Here is a 21,726-nt window from a genome sequence, read left to right on the forward strand (position 1 = left end):
GATATATCACCAATTATGTCTCTGTCAGATCCTGCAAATCCCCTGGGAGGACAGGTGCACCAACATCAGTGTCCTCGACTCGGCTGACATCCCCAGTATTGAAGCACTGACTATACTCGATCAGCTCCGTTGGGCAGGCCACAGAGTTCGCATGCCAGATACGAGACTCCCAAAGCAAATGCTTTATGCAGAGCTCCTTCATGGTAAACGAGCCAAAAGAGGAATGTAGGGAGCGAACTTGTGATTGGTCGCTCTGTGGTGCATTTCATTGGTCTTTTCCGATAACCAATTACAGTCTGCCTAACCCACTAATGAAAGTAGAGCCGAAATTACTGTCTCTAACAGTCAGAATAACGAATTTTTAATTCAAAAACCCCGCCAAGAATTTTAAAAATAGCGGATTATGTTAATAAATTCACCATTAGTCAAAGATTTGTCAACACATTTTAATTTATTTAGTCTTATTCCACATATCGCTTGCAAGTTCCAGGCTGTGGCATGCGTACTATGTGGCCTGCCCAGCGAAGCTGATCCAGTGTGGTCAGTGCTACAATACTGGGGCTGTTAGCCTGGTCGAGGACACTGATGTTGGTGTGCCTGTCCTCCCAGGGGATTTGCAGGATCTTGAGGAGACATCGTTGGTGATATATCTCCAGCGACTTGAGGTGCCTTCTATACATCATCAGATCCATACAGGAGGGCGGGTATTACTGCAGCCCTTTAGACCATGAGTTTGGTGGTAGGTTTGAGAGACTGGTCTTCAAACACTCTTTTCCTCAGACGGCCGAAGGCTGCACTGGCGCACTGGAGGCGATGCTGAATCTCCGCATCAGTGCCTGCCTTTGTTGATAAGAGGCTCTCGAGATATGGGAAATGGTCCACGTTGTCCAGGGTCGCGCCATGGATCTTGATGATTGGAGGGCAGTGCAGTGCGGCGGTGAAAGGCTGGTGGAGGACCTTTGTCTTATGGATGTTAAGCGTAAGGCCCATGCTTTTATATGCCTCAGTGAATACATTGACTATGTCCTGGAGTTCAGCCTCTGAATGTGCACAGACGCAGGCATCGTCCGCATACTGCAGCTCAACGACAGAGGTTGGGGTGATCTTGGACCTACCGTGGAGGCAGTTTAGGTTAAACAGCTTCCCACTGATACTGTAGTTTAATTCCACTCCAGCGGGGAGCTTGTTGATTGCGACGTGGAACATGGCAGCGAGGAAGATTGAGAAGAGTGTTGGAGCGATAATGCAGCCCTGTTTGACCCCGGTCCGGATGCATATTGGGTCTGTAATGGATCCGTTGGCATGTCATCGTGAAGCAGGCGAAGGATGTTGACAAACTTTTGCGGGCATCCGAAGTGGAGGAGGACGCTCCATAGACCCTCATGATTGACAGCGTCAAAGGCCTTTGTAAGATCGAAAAAGGCCATGTATAAGGGCTGGCGCTGTTCCCTGCATTTTTCCTGCAACTATCGTGCTGCAAAGATCATGTCTGTTGTGCCCCGTAGGGGACGAAATCCGCATTGTGATTTCGGGAGGAGCTCCTCAGCCACAAGGAGAAGACGATTGAGGAGAACTCGAGCAACAACTTTCCCAGTCGCTGATAGCAGGGAGATTCCCCTCTTGTTGCCGCAGTCCGACTTGTCCCTTTTTTAAAAAATGGTCACAATCACTATAGATTGTAAATAGTTGAGGTCCCAGCAATGATCCCTGTGGCACCCTACGTGTTACTGATTGCCAACCCGCGAATGAACCATTTATCCTGACTCCCTGTTTTCTGTTAGTTAGCCAATTCTCTATCCATGCTACTATTTTACCCCCAAGCCCGTGAACTTTTATCTTGTGCAGAAGGTGTCGCGTCCCATGCATTTAGAATCACAGAAATTTACGGCGTAGAATGAGGCCATTCTGGCCCATCGTGTCCACACTGGCCGACAAAGAGCCGCAGGGCTCTTGGTCGACAGACCTAAAGGTCATATATAAACCTATGAACAATGACGGAAAGGCAAAGAGCACCCAGCCCAACCACTCCACCTCACACAACTGCGATACTGCTTATACTGAAACATTCTACACTCCACCCTAACCAGAGCCATGTGATCTCCTGGGAGAGGTAAAAACCAGATAAGAACCCAGGCCAATTTATGGAGAAAAAATCTGGGAAAATTCCTCTCCGACCCATCCAGGCGATCGAAACTAGTCCAGGAGATCACCTTGGCCGTATCCTATTCGCTGCAGTACTTACAATTATATCTGCGCCGTCCAACAAAAGGTCATCCAGTCTAATCCCAATTACCAGCTCTAGGTCTGTAACCGTGCAGGTTATGGCACTTTAAGTGCCCATCCAACCATCTCTTAAAAGTGGTGAGGGTTTCTGCATCCACCACTCTTCCAAGCAGCGAGTTCCAGATCCCACAACCCTCTGCGTAAAGAAGACCTCCCCTCAAATCCCGTCTAAACCTTCCACCAGCCACGATAAAACTATGCCCCCTCGTAATACACTCCTCCACCAATGGAAATCGACCATTACTATCCACTATGTCCAGGACCCTCAATATTTTGTACACCTCAATGAGGTCTCCTCTCAACCTCCCCTATTCCAATGAGAACAAACCCAGCCTATTCAATCTGTCCTCATAACTAAGATTTTGCATTCCAGGCAGCATCCTAGTAAATCTCCTCTGCACCCTCTCTAGTGCAATCATGTCCATCCTATAATACAGCAACTAGAACGGCATGTAATACTCCAGCTGTGGCCTAACCAATGTATTATACAATTTAAGCATAACCTCCCTGCTCTTACATTCTATGCCTCGGCCAATAAAGGCATGCATTCCGTATGCCTTCTTAATCACCTTATCCACCTGGCCTGCTACTTTCAGGGAATCTGTGGACCAATGGTGGAGCTTTGGAGGCGTGGCCTATTCAGTTGGAGCGTGGAGCAGTGAGAGAAGGAGCTTGCTGTTGTTGCTCCTGCCTGGGAGACCTTGAGTGAGCCCTGTGAAACAGCCCAGGAAGAGGAGGAAGGGGCTTTCTACAATTCCAATTCATCCAGAGGGAGAGGAGGAGAGCAGAAAATTCAACAACCTTTAATACTGTTGCAGAGAGTTGGAGAGAGGGGGAAAAAAGAACAACTATCCAGTGTGGAAGGAGGGAAACTTCATCAACCAAAGATGGGTGTGTTTTGGTGCATTTCCCTAAAGACTTTGTTGTATCGGTGGGGGGAGGAAAGAAGACGTGCTAGAGGTCCGGAACATCGCGGAGGGTGTGTGTGTGTGGAAGTGTGTGTGGGGGTCTTGCTTATAGCTAGGCCCCACACACCACTGAAGCACCCCTCCCACATTGCCTAGCCTGGGATAGCTGGAGCTACCTGGCTGAAGAACTATTAATCACCTATTTAACATCGTTGGGAGTTTGTGCCTCGGTGACTCCAATTGTCCCAGGTGAAGGCATCTTCTCCCCCCACCCGAAGACCATCTACAAAGACTTTGTTTGTTTTGCCATCATCTGGGGAGTGCACCCCAAGAAAAACACCCACCCATCGCTGTGAGGGGAGACCTGCCCTCACAGCTTCCCTTTTTCCCACCCCGCCTCGCTCTTTCTCTCTCTCTCTGTCTCTCCCCTCTCTCTCTGAGAGCCCCTTTCCTCCTAATTGAAAAACCAATTAAGACAACTGAGCAGAGGGAGCAAGGCCCCTCCCCAATTGTCAACTAGGGGAGAGGTGTGCCTCTTTTAGAGCTCCCGCTGTTCAAACACCAACAAGGCCATTTAAGACCATTAAGGCCTGTGAATTTGGGGTGGGTGTAGCCCTTAAAAGGACCCCGTGATGGCGACACCATCCACGCCGGTGGCGGGGCCAGCAAAGACATATGCGCAGGCGGCGTCCACATCCACGGCGCCTCCTGCACCTCCTGCTGCCCTGCCACCGTTCAGAATTATAACAAAAAAACACGGGGTCAAGAGCTACACTCACCCCACAATGAGCATCGAGGAATGCGTGCGGGCGATGGCTGGGGTAGTCGGCCCCTCGGCGATTGTCGCAGCCTCCAAGATGTCTGGGAAGGCTGTATTCTTCCTGGGGTCGGAGCGGGCGGTGTCCCTGGCCCTTGAAAAGGGGCTCACGGTGGGCGGGACGTTCCTGCCGGTGGACCCTCTCAAGGCCACCGCGCAGAGGGTCATCCTTTCTAACGTCCCGCCCTTTGTTCCCGCTGAGCTCCTCCTCCCTCACCTACACCAACTGGGGGAGGTAAGGTCAGGGATCAACCCCATGCCGCTCGGCCTCAGGGAGAGCAGCCTGCGCCACGTGTTCTCCTTCCGCCGCCAGCTCTTTGTCCGGCTGGCGCGGGAGGAGACGATGGAGGGATCATTTAATGTGGTGCACGAGGGGACTGCCTACCGCATCTTCTGGACGTCGGACGACGTGTGGTGCCATGCCTGTAGGAAGGTGGGGCATGTTCGTAAGAACTGCCCCGCCTCCAAGGCCGCCAAACCAGCGAGAGCAGCCAAGGCTGGCGCTGCCGCCACCCCTCCCCTAGTAGCGTCCCCGTGCCGGGAGCTGTGGATGCGCGGGCATGGTCGGGGGCCTTTGTTTTCACGGCCTCCGGCGGGGGGGAGGGAGAGCGTCCGATCGGAAGGAAGGCACGGAGGAAGGCGAAACATCTCGAGGCGGGTCCCCTCAGTGTGCCAGACAATTTGATCCCCGCGCTCAGCCCAACCTTGTCACCGGCGAGCGTGGGGTGCCCTGAGCCCATGCCCGAGCCCTTGACCAATATCACAGAGGGGCTCGGGCGCGGGCAAGATAAGAAAAAGGGGGGAGTGCAGCGGGAGGCCTCGGCAGACATGGAAGTCTCCCTGCCTCCGTGCCCCCCCAGGAACAAAAGGAGGCGCCACTCCAATGGGGCGGAGGGGAAACAACATCCCTCTGCGGAGGAGTCGGTGCCCGCCGCATGTCCCGCGTCCCCCACCAGCGCCCCCAAACTGCGCCGTAGGCGAGAGGAGTCTGTCCTCGGGGAGGGTGAGACAGTCGAGGCTGCCCAGCCTCTGCCTTCCGGGGATGGCGTGCAAGATCTGCCTGTCATGGGGGGCGTGGGGCCTGCGGAGGAATGCGTAGCCGCTGGGTCGAGCGTCCCGGGGACTGAGGCGGGCGGGGCCGTAAAGGCCGAACCTGAGCCCGCCCAGCTATTAACCAACTTCCCCTGGGAGTTGCACGGCCCGGAAGAAACAAAATATATCAACAATTTTAATGATTCTGTACACGCTGGGCCAGGGGGTGGCGGTGGGGAGGGGGAAGAACAACAACCTTCGCCCCCTACTTTGGAGCTGGGGTACTTGGAGGACCTGGAGAATTTCTTTGACCGGGTCTCTCTGCGTTCTCCAGCTCCTGGGGCAGTGGAAGAACCCCTTCCGCTGTCCTTTCTTGACCCAGCACCGCTTTTAAATGAGCCCAGTGGGGACTCCTCTGCCGACGATCCTGGGGGTGGGATCGGGTCGGAGCCAGGGCCGGATGGAGCGGCCGGGCCATTTGCCATACCTCGTGCGGTCGACGGGCCGGCTGCTGGCGGTGACCTCCCGGAGGGGGACGGGGACTCAGTGGGGGACGAGGTAGAAGATCTCGAGTCCATCGCCAGTGAGGCGGTGGATCTCCTCCTGCCCGCCGCTGAGTCCCCCCTCATTCCTGCAAAGGAACTCTGGGACTTTTTGGTCCAGAGCCAGGGTCGCCGCAACCGAGCCCATCTGGCGCTGGAAAGATGGTCCGAGCCGGGGCTGCTCGTCGCGTCCGTCCGCGCCGCCGCTAAAACCATGGCCGCAGGCGGGCCCTTATCAAAGGCACAAGGCCTTGAGCTGCATCGGCTCAAAAGGTTCCTCGCTGGGCTGCTGAAGGAGTGGAGTTCAACAAACGACTCCACTCCTCCCCCCACAATAGGTAAGGTAGAGGTTGCACTATGCTTTTGTCATGAAGATAACCATAGCCAGCCTCAACATCAACGGCGGCAGAGAGGCACGCCGTAGATTTAAAAATCTTTCGCTCCTGTGGGAGGGAAATATGCGGTGTGCTTCCTGCAAGAAACCCACACCGTTCTGGGAGACGAAGCCACGTGGCTCCTGGAATGGCAAGGAGAGGTCCGCATGAGCCAACTCACTACCACTTCTTGTGGGGTGGCCTTCTTGTTGGCCCCGCATTTTCAGCCTGAGATCTTGGGGGTCGAGGAGCCCGTGCCGGGACGCTTGCTGCACGTCACGGTTTGCCTGGGGGATGTGCCGCTCCACCTCGTGAACGTGTACGCCCCTCAGCCCGGCCCGCGGCAAACGCGCACCTTCGAAGACGTGTCCGCTCTTCTTGGCTCCATAGACGTCGGCGACTGCATTGCCCTCGGGGGGGATTTTAACTGCACCCTCGAGGCGAGGGACCGCTCCGGTGCCCTGCAGAGCATGACGACGATGGAGAAGTTGAGGGACCTGGTCGGGTCCTTCGACTTGGTGGACGTCTGGCGAAATCTCCATCCCGACTCCAGCGCCTTTACTTGGGTGAGGCCTGGAGTAGGATGGTCCAGAATCGACCGCCTTTACGTGTCTCGGGCGTACGTTTCCTGCGTCCCGGCGGCCTCCATGCAGCTGGTGCCGTGTTCGGATCACCACCTGGTGTGGGCAGAGCTCGATTTGCTCCGCGCGAGGACGGGGTCCGCGTACTGGCATTTTAACAACCAGCTGCTGGAGGACGTGCAGTTTCAGGACTCGTTCCGTCGTTTCTGGGCCGACTGGAGAAGGAAGCAGGGAGGCTTCCCCTCCTTGAGGCTATGGTGGGACGTGGGCAAGGCTCACGTCCACGTCTTCTGTCAAGAGTAACGCGAGGGGGTCGAACAAGAGGCAGGCGGCCAGGGTCGGGTGCCTAGAAAAAGAGGTGCTCGACCTGGAGTCCCATCTCGGTCAAGTCATCGAGGACCCGGCCCTGCGGATGGTGTACGAAGCGAAGAAGGCCGCGCTGAAGGACCTGCAGCTCGTCGGGTCCCGAGGTGCATTCGTGAAGTTGCGGATCTGGTTTCTGCGGAATCTGGATGGTGGCTCCCCTTCTTCTACTCGCTGGAAAAAAGACAGAATGTCCGTAAGCAGCTCTTGACGCTGCTGGCCGACGATGGCTCTCTCGCCTCGGATCCGGAGGGCGTCAACAACTCGGCCCGTGAATATTACGGGGCTCTGTTCTCTCCGGAGCCGTCCAGCGAGGAAGCGCGTAGAGTATTGTGGGAGGACCTGGCGAAGTTCAGACCGGAGGGCAGCGAAAATCTGGAAGCTCCGCTAAGCCTGGCAGAGCTGACTGGCGCCCACGACCGGCTCTCGAGGCGAAAAGCCCCGTGGCTGGACGGGCTGACCGTGGAGTTCCACAGGGCATTATGGGACGTCCTGGGGGGCGACTACACGCGGGGGGGAAAGTCTGGCGACCGGGGAGATGCCCCTCTCTTGGCGCAGGGCAGTCATCATTCTGCTGCCTAAGAAGGGCGATCTCCGCCTCCTTAAGAACTGGCGCCCTGTCTCCCTCCTCAGCACGGACTACAAAATCTTCGCCAGGGCGATGTCTGCTCGCATTGGCACCGTGCTGGACCACATGATCCACCCCGACCAGTCCTACACGGTCTCGGGCCGGACAATCAACGATAACATCCATCTGGTACTGGACCTCATCCATCATTCCCAGGAGGCTGGTCTGTTGGTTGCCTTCCTATCTCTCGACCAAGAGAAGGCGTTCGACTGGATGGATCACGACTATCTGTTTGGAACTCTGCGCGCGTTCGGGTTCGGGACGCATTTCGTCACTCGGATCCGACTTTTGTACGCCGCTGCGGAGTGTCTGATAAAGGTTAATGGGTCCTTGATGGCGCCCCTTCGCTTTGGGACAGGGGTGCGGCAGGGATGCCCCATGTCCGGCCAGTTATATTGCATCTGCGTGGAGCCTTTCCTGCACCTCCTGCGGATGAGGTTGACGGGACTGGCTCTGCAAGGGCCGGGCATGGAGGTCGTCCTCTTGGCTTACGCCGATCACGTGCTCCTCGCGGTAGAGGATCCCGCTGACCTGCGGAGGATGCGTGAGTGCCAGGAGATTTACTCGGCCACATCCTCCGCCAGGATCAACTGGGAGAAATGTTCCGCACTCCTGGTGGGTCAGTGGCGGGTGGACTCCCTGCCGGAGGAGCTCAGGCCTTTTGCCTGGAGCATGATCCATCTCCTCTATCTGGGAGTCTACCTTGGCCCCGACGAGGAAGCCTGGCAGGCGAACTGGCAAGAGCTGGAGGCCAAGGTCGCCGCTCGCCGAGGGCGCTGGACAGGACTGCTCCGAGTGCTGTCCTACAGGGGTCGAGCGCTAGTCATAAACCAGCTGGTGGCCGCCATGTTGTGGTACCGGCTGGTCACTTTGACCCCTCCCCCTGCATTTGTCACCAAAATATAGAAGAAGCTGGTGGACTTCTTCTGGAACAACAGGAAGCACTGGCTCTCTGCCGCGGTCTTGAGTCTCATGCTTGGAGAGGGCGGTCAGTCGTTGGTGTGCGTCAGCACCCAGCTCCTGACTTTCCATCTTCAGGCCCTGCAGAGATACATTTACGTCGAGCCCCCTCCCAGGTGGCGTGCTCTGGTGACGTACTTCTTCGGCCAGCAGCACGGCCTCAACTACGACACGCAGCTCCTGTTTGTGAGCTTGGGGGGTGTCAGAATCGCCTTCCAGGAGCTGCCTGTCTTTTACAAGGAACTCACCAGGGTCTGGAACAATGTCTCCACCAAGCAAAGCTCTCCACCGGCTGGAGTGGCGGCTGTCCTGCAGGAGCCGCTGCTCGGGAATCCGTACCTCCACGACCGAGGTTTTAGGTGGCGGTCGGACGAGAGGGCTGTGGCTGGTGAGGTGACCAGGGTCAGGGACCTGCTCGATGGCGGAGGAGCGGGCTGGATGGCGCCAGACACGCTGGCGCGGTGCCTAAATTCTGCCAACGTCCGCCGCACGACCGATGCCATCTAGTCTCTAAAAACAGCTCTGGGCCCCGACTCTGTTAGGTGCATCGAGGAGGCTCAAGTACGTGGGGAAATCCCGTCCGAACTGACCCCCGTCCGGACGGAATTCATCATCGGTGCCAAACCCCGGAACCTCCCTCGGGAGCCAGCGCCTCACAACTTGAGCCGCCTCGAGGAAATCCCCTCCGTGCCTTTCAGTTCCGCGCGGAGGGGTTTCCTGTACGGGCTGCTCCTGCACCCTCAACTTTGCCATTCTCGCCTGCTGTCCGGACACGCAATGGCGTACCATCTTGCCGTCCGGAGGAGATGGGGGTCCCCGATGGAGGGCACTCCACTATTTATCGGGGACTTGGCCTGGAGGTTGGTGCACGGAGCAGTGCCGTGCAATAAATTTTTAAGCCGGTTCACGGGCTCCCAGGCCGCCTGTAATTTGTGCGGTCTGGAAGAGTCCGTGTTCCATGTTTTTATTGAATGCACGAGGTTGCAGCCCCTGTTTTATTATTTAAATGGGCTGCTCCTGAAATTCTGGCTGCACTTCAGTCCCACACTCCTGATTTTTGGGCACCCTGTGCGGAGGGGAACGGGTAGGTCCGAGGGCCTCCTCGTAGTACTATTCCTGGGCACGGCAAGGGGTGCCATCAGCTGGTCCAGGCAGCGGGCGGTCGAGGGGGTCGTTCAACCTGACTGCCTGCCTCTCTTCCGTGCGTACATCCGCGCCAGGATGTCCGTAGAGATGGAGCACACAGTGTCCACCGGTATGCTCATGGCCTTCTGCGAGAGGTGGGCACCGGAGGGACTGGAGTGCATCATCACGCCCGGCAACCAAATTTTAATTTGATTTTATCTTTTAAAGTTGCATTTGTTTTAATTGCCGGTGTTTTTAGTGTCCCCCTCCCCTTTTATAGGGGGCACTTGGAGAAAAAAAATACATGATTTTAGTGCCCAAACAACTTTAAAAAAACCAAAAACACACAAAAAAAACACACACACAAAAAAAGGGCCTTGTCAATGTTTGGTGTGCCCCCCAGATCGGGGGGACACGATTTAAGGATTAATTTTTTAGTTTCCTCCCAAAAGAGTTCTGTGGATCAATGGTGGAGCTTTGGAGACGTGGCCTATTCAGTTGGAGCTCTGTTGCTGTGAGAGAAGGAACTCTCTGCTGTTGCTCCTGCCTAGAAAGCCTTTGTGAGACCTGTGAAACAGCCCAGGAAGAGGAGGAAGGGGCTTACTACAATTTCAATTCATCCAGAGGGAGAGGAGGAGAGCAGAAAATTCAACAACCTTTAATACTGCTGCAGAGAGTTGGAGAGAGGGGGAAAAAGAACAACAACTATCCAGTGTGGAAGGAGGGAGAAACTTCATCAACCAAAGATGGGTGTGTTTTGGTGCATTCCCCGAAAGCCTTTTTTGTATCGGTGGGGGGAGGAAAGAAGACCATTTCGAGGGCCGGAACATCGCGGTGGGTGTGTGTGTGGAAGTGTGTGTGTGGGTCTTGCTTACAGCTAGGCCCCACACACCACCGAAGCACCCCTCCCCCATTGCCTAGCCTGGGATAGCTGGAGCTACCTGGCTGAAGTATTACTAATCACCCTATTTAACATCGTTGGGAGTGTGTGCATGGGTGGCTCCAGCTACCCCAGGTGAAGACATCTTCTCCCCCCACCCTAGACCATCTACAAAGACTGTGTTTTTTTTTTGCCACCTGGGGACTGCACCCCAAGAAACACCCACCCATCGCTGTGAGGGGAGACCTGCCCTCGCAGCTTCCCTATTTCCCACCCCATCCTCTCTCTTTCTCTGTCACTCTCTGTCTCTCCCCTCTCTCTCAGAGAGCCCCTTTCTCCTAATTGAAAAAACAATTAAGACAACTGAGCAGAGGGAGCAAGGCCCCTCCCCAATTGTAAACCAGGGGAGAGGTGTGCCTCATTGAGAGCTCCTCTGCTCACACACTTAAACGAGGCCAATTAAGAACATTAAGGCCTGTGACTTTGGGGTGGGTGTAGCCCTTAAAGGGACCCCGTGATGGCGACCCCATCCACGCCGGTGGCGGGGTCGGCAAAGACATATGCGCAGGCGGCGTCCACATCCATGGCGCCTCCTGCGCCTCCTGCTGCCCTGCCACCTTTCAGACAAATAACAAAGAAAAACGGGGTCAAGAGCTACACTCACCCCACATTGAGCATTGAGGAGCGCGTGCGGTCGATGGCTGGGGTAATCGGCCCGTCGGCCATTGTCGCAGCCTCCAAAATGTCTGGGAAGGCGGTGTTCTTCCTGGAGTCGGAGCGGGCGGTGTCCCTGGCCCTTGAAAAGGGGCTCATGGTGGGCGGGACGTTCCTGCCTGTGGATCCTCACGAGGCCACCGCGCAGAGGGTCATCCTTTCAAACGTCCCGCCCTTTGTTCCCGCTGGGCTCCTCCTCCCTCACCTACACCAACTGGGGGAAGTAAGGTCAGGGATAAACCTCATACCGCTCGGCCTCAGGGAGAACAGCCTGCGCCATGTGTTCTCCTTCCGCCGCCAGCTTTTTGTCGGGCTGGCGCGTGAGGATACGACAGAGGGTAATTTTAATGTGGTGCACGAGGGGACTGCCTACCGCGTCTTCTGTACGTCGGACGGCGTCCAGTGCCATGCCTGTAGGGCGGGGGGGCACGTTCGCAAGAACTGCCCCGCCTCCAAGGCCGCCAAACCACCGAAGGCGGCCAAGGCTGGCGCCGCCGCCACCCCTCCCCCTAGTAGCGTCCGCGTGCCGGGAGCTGTGGGTGCGCAGGCATCGTTGGGGGCCTTTGTTTTCACGGCCTCTGGTGGGGGGAAGGGAGAGCGACCGATCGGAAAGAAGGCGCAGAGGAAGGCGAAACATCTCGAGGCGGGTTCTCTCAGTGCGCCAGACAATTTGATCACCGCGCTCAGCCCAACCCTGTCACCAGCGAGCGCGGGGTGCCCTGAGCCCGTGCCCGAGCCCTTCACCAATATCACAGAGGGGCTCGGGCGCGGGCAAGATAAGAAAAAGGGGGGAATGGAGCGGGAGGCCTCGGCAGACGTGGAGGTCTCCGTGCCTCCGCACCCCCCTAGGAACAAAAAGAGGCGCCGCTCCAATGAGGCGGAGGGGGAACAACATCCCTCCGCAGAGGAGTCGGTGCCCGCCGCATGTCCCGCGTCCCCCACCAGCGCCCCCAAACTGCACCATAGGCAGGAGGAGTCTATCCCCGGGGAGGATGAGACAGTCGAGGCTGCCCAGCCTCTGCCTCCCGGGGATGGCGTGGAGGATCTGCCTCTCGTGGGGGGCGTGGGGCCAGCGGAAGAATGCGTAGCCGCCGGGTCGAGCGTCCCGGGGACTGAGGCGGGCGGGGCCGAAAAGGCCGAACCTGGGCCCGTCCAGCTATTAACCATCTTCCCCCGGGGGTCGCTCGACCTGGAAGAAAATAAAATGTGAACAATTTTAATGATTCTGTACACGCTGTGCCGGGGAGTGGCGGCAGGGAGGGGGAAGAACAACAAACCTCGCCCCCTACTTTGGAGCTGTGGTACTTGGAGGACCTGGAGAATTTCTTTGGCCGGGTCTCATCGTGTTCCCCGGCTCCTGGGGCGGAGGAGGAACCCCTTCCGCCGTCGCTTCCTGACCCAGCACCGCTTTTAAAAGCGCCCAGTGGGGACTCCTTTGCCGATGATCCTGGGGGTGCGATCGGGGCAGAGCCAAGGCCGCATTGAGCGGCCGGGCCATTTGCCGTACCTCGTGTGGTCGACGGGCCGGCTGCTGGCGGCGATCTCCCGGAGGGGGACGGGGACTCGGTGGGGGACTCGGGAGAAGATCTCGAATCTATCGTCAGTGAGGCGGTGTTTCTCCGCGTGCCCGCCGCTGAGTCCCCCCTCATTCCTACAAAGGAACTCCGGGACTTTTTGGTCCAGAACCAGGGTCGTCGCAACCGAGCCCATCTGGCGCTGGAAAGATGGTCTGAGCCGGGGCTGCTCGTCGCGTCTGTCCGCGCCGCCGCTAAAACCATGGCCGGGGGCGGGCCCTTATCAAAGGCGCAAGGTCTTGAGCTGCGCCTGCACAAAAGGTTCCTCGCTGGGCTGCTGAAGGAGTGGAAGTCAACAAACGACTCGAATCCCCCCCACACAATAGGTTAGGTAGAGGTTGCACTATGCTTTTGTCATGAAGATAAACATAGCCAGTCTCAACATCAACGGCGGCAGAGAGGCACGCCGTAGATTTAACAATTTTTTGCTCCTGCAGGAGAGGAAATATGCGGTGTGCTTCCTGCAAGAAACCCACACCGTTCCGGGAGACAAAGCCACGTGGCTCCTGGAATGGCAAGGAGAGGTCCGCATGAGCCACCTCACTACTACTTCTTGTCGGGTGGCCATCTTGTTGGCCCCGCATTTTCAGCCGGAGATCTTGGGGGTCGAGGAGCCCGTGCCAGGCCGCTTGCTGCACGTCACGGTTCGCCTGGGGGATGTGCCGCTCCATCTCGTGAATGTGTACGCCCCTCAGCCCGGCCCACAGCAAACGCGCTTCTTCGAAGAAGTGTCCGCTCTTCTTGGCTCCGTCGACGTCGGCGACTGCATTGTCCTCGGGGGGGATTTTAACTGCACCCACGAGGCGAGGGACCGCTCCGGTGCCCCGAAGAGCATGATGGCGATGGAGAAGTTGAGGGACCTGGTCGGTTCCTTCGACTTGGTGGACGTCTGGCGAAATCTCCATTACCGACTCCAGCGCCTTTACTTGGGTGAGGCCTGGAGTAGGATGGTCCAGAGTCGACCGCCTTTACGTTTCTCGGGCGTACATTTCCTGTGTCCCGGCGGCCTCCATGCGGCCGGTGCCGTGTTCGGACAACCACCTGGTGTGGGCGGAGCTTGCTTCGCTCCCCCCAAGGACGGGGTCCGCATACTGGCAGTTTAACAACCAGCTGCTGGAGGACATGCGGTTCCAGGACTCGTTCCGTCGTTTCTGGGCCGACTGGAGAAGGAAGCAGGGGGGCTTCCTCTCCTTGAGGCTATGGTAGGACGTGGGCAAGGCTCACGTCTGCATCTTCTGTCAAGAGTACGCGAGGGGGTCGACCAAGAGGCGGGCGGCCAGGGTTGGGCGCCTAGAAAAAGAGGTGCTCGTCGTGGAGTCCCGGCTCGCTCAAGTCGTCGAGGACCCGGCCCTGCGGATGGTGTATGAAGCGAAGAAGGCCACGCTGAAGGACCTGCAGCTCGTCGGGTCCCGAGGCGCGTTCGTGAGGTCGCGGATCCGGTTCCTGCGGGATCTGGACCGCAGCTCCCCCTTCTTCTACTCGCTGGAAAAAAGACAGAGTGTCCGTAAGCAGCTCTTGATGTGACTGGCCGACGACGGCTCTCTTGTCTCGGATCCGGAGGGCGTCAACAACAGGGCCCGTGAATATTACGGGGCTCAGTTCTCTCCGGAGCCGTCCAGCGAGGAAGCGTGTAGAGTTTTGTCGGAGGACCTGCCGATGGTCGGCTTGGAGAGCGGCGAAAATCTGGAAGCTCCGCTAAGCCTGGCGGAGGTGACCGGCGCCCTCGACTGGCTCTCGAGGGGAAAAGCCCCGGGGCTGGACGGGCTGACCGTGGCGTTCAACAGGGTGTTCTGGGATGTCCTGGGTGGCGACTACGCGCGGGTCCTGGGGGAAAGTCTGGCGACCGGGGAGATGCCTCTCTCTTGGCGCAGGGCAGTCATCGTCCTGCTGCCTAAGAAGGGCGATCTCCGGCTCCTTAAGAACTGGCGCCCGGTCTCCCTCCTCAGCACGGACTACAAAATCTTCGCCAGGGTGATGTCTACTCGCCTTGACGCCGTGCTGAACCACATGATCCACCCCAACCAATCCTACACTGTTCCGGTCCGGACAATCCACGATAACATCCATCTGGTCCGAGACCTCATCCATCATTCCCAGGAGGCTGGTCTGTCGGTCGCCTTCCTATCTCTCGACCAAGAGAAGGCGTTCGACAGGGTGGATCACGACTATCTGTTCAGAACTCTGCGCGCTTTCGGGTTTGGGACGTATTTCGTCGCCCGGATCCGACTTTTGTATGCCGCCGCGGAGTGTCTGATAAAGGTTAACGGGTCCTTGATGGCGCCCCTTCGCTTTGGGAGAGGGGTGCACCAGGGCTGCCCCATGTCCGGCCAGTTATATGCCATCTGTGTGGAGTCTTTCCTGCGCCTCCTGCGGACGAGGTTGACGGGACTGGCTCTGCAAGGGCCGGGCGTGGAGGTCGTCCTCTCGGCTTACGCTGATGACGTGCTCCTCGCTGTAGAGGATTCCGCTGACCTGCGAAAGATGCGTGAGTGCCAGGAGATTTACTCGGCCGCATCCTCTGCCAGGATCAACTGGGAGAAATGTTCCAGACTCCTGGTGGGTCAGTGGCGGGTGGACTCCCTGCCGGAGGAGCTCAGGCCTTTTGCCTGGAGCACGACCCATCTCCTCTATCTGGGAGTCTACCTTAGCCCCGACGAGGAATCCTGGCCGGTGAACTGGCAAGAGCTGGAGGCCAAGGTCGCCGCTCGCCTAGGGCGCTGGACAGGACTGCTCCGAGTGCTGTCCTACAGGGGTCGAGCGCTAGTCATAAACCAGCTGGTGGCCGCCATGTTGTGGTACCGGCTGGTCACATTGACCCCTCCCCCTGCGGTTGTCACCAAGATACAGAAGAAGCTGGTGGACTTCTTCTGGAACAACAGGAAGCACTGGGTCTCTGCCGCGGTCATGAGTCTCCCGCTTGGGGAGAGCGGTCAGTCATTGTTGTGCGTCTGCACCCAGCTCACGACTTTCCGTCTTCAGACCCTGCAGAGATACCTTTACGTCGAGCCCCCTCCCAGGTGGCGTGCTCTGGCGACGTATTTCTTCCACCAGCAGCACGGCCTCAACTACGACATGCAGCTCCTGTTTGTGAGCTTGGGGGGCGTCAGGACCGCCTTCCAGGAGCTGCCTGTCTTTTACAAGGAACTCACCAGGGTCTGGAACAAAGTCTCCACCAAGTGCAGCTCTCCACCGGCTGGAGTGGCGGCTGTCCTGCAGGAGCCACTGCTCGAGAATCCGTAACTCCACGAACGAGGTTTTAGGTGGCGGTCGGACGAGAGGGCTGTGGCTGGTGAGGTGACCAGGGTCAGGGACCTGCTCGATGGCGGAGGAGCGGGCTGGATGGCGCCAGATACGCTGGCGCAGCGTCTAAATTCTGCCAACGTCCGCCGCGTGGCCGATGCCATCAAGTCACTAAAAACAGCTCTGGGCCCCGACTCCGTTAGGTGTGTCGAGGAGGCTCAAGCACGTGGGGAAATCCCGGCCGAACTGACCCCCGTCCGGACGGAATTCCTCATCAGCGCCAAACTTGAGCAACCTCGAGGAAATCCCATCCGTGCCTTTCAGTTCCGCGCGGAGGGATCTCCTGTACGGGCTGCTCCTGCGCACTCTCAACTTTGCCATCCTCGCCTGCTGTCCAGACATGCAATGCCGTACCATCTTGCCATCTGGAGGAGGCGGGGGTCCCCGATGGAGGGCACTCTACGTGGGAGTCCTCCCACTATTTATCGGGGACTTGGCCTGGAGGGTGGTGCAGGAGCAGTGCCGTGCAATAAATTTTTAAGCCGGTTCACGGGCTCCCAGGCCGCCTGCAATTTCTGCGGTCTGGAAGAGTCCGTGTTCCATGTTTTTATTGAATGCACGAGGTTGCAGCCCCTGTGTTATTATTTAAAGGGGCTGCTCCTGAAATTCTGGCTGCACTTCAGTCCCACACTCCTGATCTTTGGGCACCCTGTGCGGAGGGGAGCGGGTAGATCCGAGGGCTTCCTCGTAGGACTGCTCCTGGGCACGGCCAAGGGTGCCATCAGCCGGTCCAGGCAGCGGGCAGTCGAGGGGGTCGTTCAACATGACTGCCTGCCTCTCTTCCGCGCGTCCATCCACGCTAGGGTGTCCTTGGAGATGGAGCACGCGGTGTCCACCGGTACACTCGCTGCCTTCCACGAGAGGTGGGCACCAGAGGGATTGGAGTGCATCATCATGCCCGGCAACCAAATTTTAATTTTATTTTATGTTTTAAAGTTTAATTTGTTTTAATTGCCAGTGTTTTTAGTGTCCCCCTCCCCTCTTATAGGGGGCCACTAGAGAAAAAAAATATGATTTTAGTGCCCAAATAACTTGAAAAAAAACAAAAACACAAAAAAAAACAACAACAAAAACACAAAAAAGGGCCTTGGAAATGTTTGGTGTGCCCCCCAGATCGGGGGGACACGATTTAAAGATTAATTTTTTAGTTTACTCCCAAAAAGAGTTCTGTGGACCAATGGTGGAGCTTTGGAGGCGTGGCCTATTAAGTTGGAGCTCTGTTGCTGTGAGAGAAGGAACTCCCTGCTGTTGCTCCTGCCTGGAAAGCCTGGAGTGAGCCCTGTCAAACAGCCCAGGAAGAGGATGAAGGGGCTTTCGACATGTCCAATTCATCCAGAGGGAGAGGAGGAGAGCAGGAAATTCAACAACCTTTAATACTGCTACAAAGAGTTGGAGAGAGGGGGAAAAAGAACAACAACTATGCAGTGTTGAAGGAGGGAAAGACTTCATCATCAAGAGGTGGGTGTATTTTGGTGCATTCCCCGAAAGACTTTGTTGTATCGGTGGGGGGAGGAAAGAAGACCATTTCGAGGGCCGGAACATTGCGGTGGGTGTGTGTGTGTGGAAGTGTGTGTGGGGGTCTGGCCCACAACTAGGCCCCACACACCACTGAAGCACCCCTCCCCCATTGCCTAGCCTGGGATAGCTGGAGCTACCTGGCTGAAGAATTATTAATTACCCTATTTAACATCGTTGGGAGTGTGTGCCTGGTTGGCTCCAGCTGCCCCAGGTGAAGAGATCTTCTCCCCCCACCCGAAGACCATCTACAAAGACTCTGTTTTTTGCCTTTCCATCATCTGGGGAGTGCACCTGTGGAAGAAAATGATCTAAGCCCTATTTTTAAGGAAAGGGTTAAGTTCACTTCTTGCTGAGTTAATTAAATTAGTGGAGATAGAAAAGAAAACACCTAAACCTCTCTGATCTTGGAACAAAGAATGTTGTAAATACATGACTGTCCAGTGTTTCCAGATACCCTGCTTATCAGAAAACGGACAGGGGGAACTATGGAACGACAAGATAAAAGTCTGCCTCCTGAAATGACCTTTGTATTTACAGGATGTATGATTAATGCTCATATGAGGTGTTTTAGATAAAGTTCTTGCTTTGATTGCATTTACAAGAATGTATGATTAATGTACTTGTGTGGTGTGTTTTAGATTCCTGTTTCAACTGTAGAAAGATAGAGCGAGTTTTCCTGTAAAAGTCAGAGTTTTGCCTCAGTGCGGGCTGAGCGGACTCTCCGAGATATCTTGTTAGGAAATAAAATTCTCTCGAAGCACGGCTCTGAAAGCCTCCGCCTAAGTTAATTTATGCTAAAATTTCCTCGACAGATTCTGGCGTAGTCAGGCAGGATCTCAAAAAAAAAACGAGATTGAAAAGAACTAAATTTAACTTTTAAAGAGAAAAGAGGAATTTTAAGGACCTTCGTACCTGAAAGGAGGAAGGTGCCTAGGCCGTCCTAGCAAAAGGAGGACAAGCCGACGAGCTCCCCTGGAGGGGGTGAGGCATAAGGTAGCTACCGCAAAGAAGCTAAAATAACAAAAAGGCAAACGAAAGACCCCGAGCTGAGCGGAAGAGAGCACACCGGTGAGCGCTTTGTAAATTATTGTATATTTTGTAGGAGTGTCCTAACTCTCATTTCAGAAAAAACCGCGAGACGTTGCACCCGGAAGAATGGGAAATGGCTCTAGTCGAGCAGGGCGCTCGCGCCCAGCTCCTCGAAAAGGAAATAAAGACGACCTCTCAACTGAAAGAATGAAAGTCCATCCTAAGACTGAGAAAATAATCTGTAAGGTAGTAAAGCAACGAGAGAAGGTAGGAGATCCCATTGTGCCGCCCGGCTCGCCTGCGGACAGTGTAATTAAGGAAACAGGAGATGACAGATACACGGTAACGTTTAGTAGCGATTTGTACGGTTGGTCTGATGGGGATTGGCCATATGGAGGAAGTTTTAAGTTATCTTTGATTGAAGAGTGGAGAAAAACAACCAAGGAAGGAGGGGGAGACCCCACTTGGGATAGGGACTATATGGAAAAATGTTTTAAAAAATGGACAGAGGTTGCTAAAAGGCATCAATCCCCTAAAAATAAATCAGAAGAAAAAGAAAAAGGGGAGAGTGAAAAACCTCCCTCTTATAGTCCTCCGGGTTTTCCTATCCCCTCAGCACCAGCAGTAGGACTCTATCCCCGTATAGAACCCGCAAAACAAGATAGCTGGCAGGAACTTATAGAAATAATCGCTGCCCATAGAAATCAAGCTCTGAGGGAACTAGCAGCCCCTCCGGATCAGCCACCTAGTGGAGGAGCCGATGGAGGAGACCCGCGAGCATTTGGGTCAGGGGAAGCCAGAGCCTCCGGAGAAGGGGGCATAGACCACAGATCTGGGGTAACAATAAGAGGGCAAGTGGCTAAAAGAGAAGCCACCGACTGTACTTCCCAAACCCCCGTCGGCCAAAATCCTAGGGTAATGATAGGAACTACGGCAGTCTTAAAACCATGGTCCCCTGGAGAAGCCAGAGATATGATCTCGGCCGCCCCAAATCCGGTAAGGAAACCGGTAGTATTTCACAACTGGCTTGAGTAAACATGTACAATTTACAATCCACTCCCAGGAGATGTTAAATTATTATTGCAAGCGGCTTATGGATCTTCCTGGCAGGGGGTAAAAGATATGTTCCCCATCCCAACAGGGGAAAATGGAGACTGGAGAGTTAATGATGACTTGCTAGATGCCGGCAACGAGTCATTAACCCATTGGTTGAAACACCGAGGAAAGAACGCAATTCTGCAAGGGGCTAAAAAGCATGGGGATATAGGGGAAGTCACCCGCTTCTTGCAGAAAGCAGAAAAATCAATAATAGATTTTTGCAGGCAGATGGAAAAATAGTTGGGACGAACATGCAGGAATACCGATGGATCAAAATGAACCTTTGGCAGTGCAAACCTTGTTAAATTGTATGTTGCCGCAACACGCCAGAACATACAAAATAAAGGTTTTGGACTGGCAAGGAAAAAGTTGGAAGGAGACAATTACAGTACTGACCAATATGGATAGGGAGGGACTATTCACCTATAAAGACAACAAGGATAAAATAACAGGTAAATACTATCAACAAAAGGGAAGAGGACAAGCACAGAATAATAGAGGAGGGTTTGCAGGATGAGGACAGGGAAGAGGAAGAGGATAGTGGCCCCAACGCGATCGCTCCCAAGATGAGTGTAGAAATTGCGGAAGGAAAGGGCATTGGGCTCGAGATTGCAGATGCCCACCGAAACAGCTTGGAGGGTTACAAAGGGATTTCCCCGAACCTCCACCTGCATTAGCCCCTCAGTTTTCATTCTCTAACCCCAACCCACACCAATCAGCATAGGGATGCCCCGGAGGCTTAGTGGTACAAGCGGCAGCCCTCCGCTTATCAGCAGACATAGAAGAAAACCCTTCAGCAGTAGTAAAAGTGGGAAACACTTATGTGAAGTTCCTGGTGGATACCGGTGCTACTATGTCTTCTGTACCATCCTCTGTGGGACTACCTGTAAGCAACACCACCGTCTTAAGTTTGGGTGTGGCCAGTATCTCCATGAAATAATTTTTATCTGAACCTACCAAATTGATAGTTGAAGGACAAGTTAATAATGAGACTTTGATAGTCTCTAAAACAACACCTCTTCCTTTATTGGGAAGACATACTTTGTGCAAACTAGGAGCCACAATTTATTGCACAAAGGAAGGGATGTTCATGGAGCTCCCTCCAAATAAAATCCATCAGTTCTTTAAGGGGATTGAAGAAGAGAAAAGGGAAGATAACAAAGAAAAGGCTGCCCTCTATTGTTGGCAATTGAATGGCAACTTCCTTGATACATGAAGTTATACAAAACTTAAAAGCTAAAATTGACTCTAATACTGAAGAATTGATGTATATAATTAATTTTGACAAGCTTTGAGGCAGTTCAGCTTCACTGTACAGCCTGGTACACTCGACAAAAAGCTGAAACTTACCAGTGTCTGGTGCAATCCTTTTTAAATAGAGAAGAAATAGTAGAAGCTACGCCCCGCATTTATTTTGGACCAGAAGGATTGGGGGTAGCCATCGATTTGACACCCTTACAGCAGCAGCGGTTTAGAGAAGAGAACTCGACACCTCATCTGACATTGGCTGTAAAACCGCCAGCGAAACCTAAAGATATGGGTCCGATGATTGTAGAAATAGAAAAGGAAAAACAGCAACAAGGCTATCAACCTTGGGCAGTAATAAAATTGCAAAATGTTCAGATAGATTTTATCACCCACAACAGGGGGATTCTCCAGTGGAAAGGAAAAAGTCATGCCTCCATTTTTGAAAAACAGCAACCCCCGGAACAACCAAGCCCTAAGCTGCCAATGGCATTGAATCAAGTATCCTCTGAACTTTGGGCAAAGCATAAGAATCATGTTGGGCAAGTACATTTTGCAGTACCCCATCGGGTACAATTGATAAAGAACGTGTTACCAAGCATTAGGCAGTACAGACTGCCTCCAGAGGCAGAAAATGGGATAGAGCCAGTCATTTCTGCATTATTGGAACAAGGAGTTCTAGAAAAGACACAGAACCCGTGTAACACTCCGATACTGCCCATACCAAAAGTTAATAGGCCGAATGAGTGGAGATT

This window comes from Pristiophorus japonicus, chromosome 9 (genome assembly GCF_044704955.1).
Source record: "Pristiophorus japonicus isolate sPriJap1 chromosome 9, sPriJap1.hap1, whole genome shotgun sequence".
In the NCBI taxonomy this organism is placed as follows: domain Eukaryota; kingdom Metazoa; phylum Chordata; class Chondrichthyes; family Pristiophoridae; genus Pristiophorus; species Pristiophorus japonicus.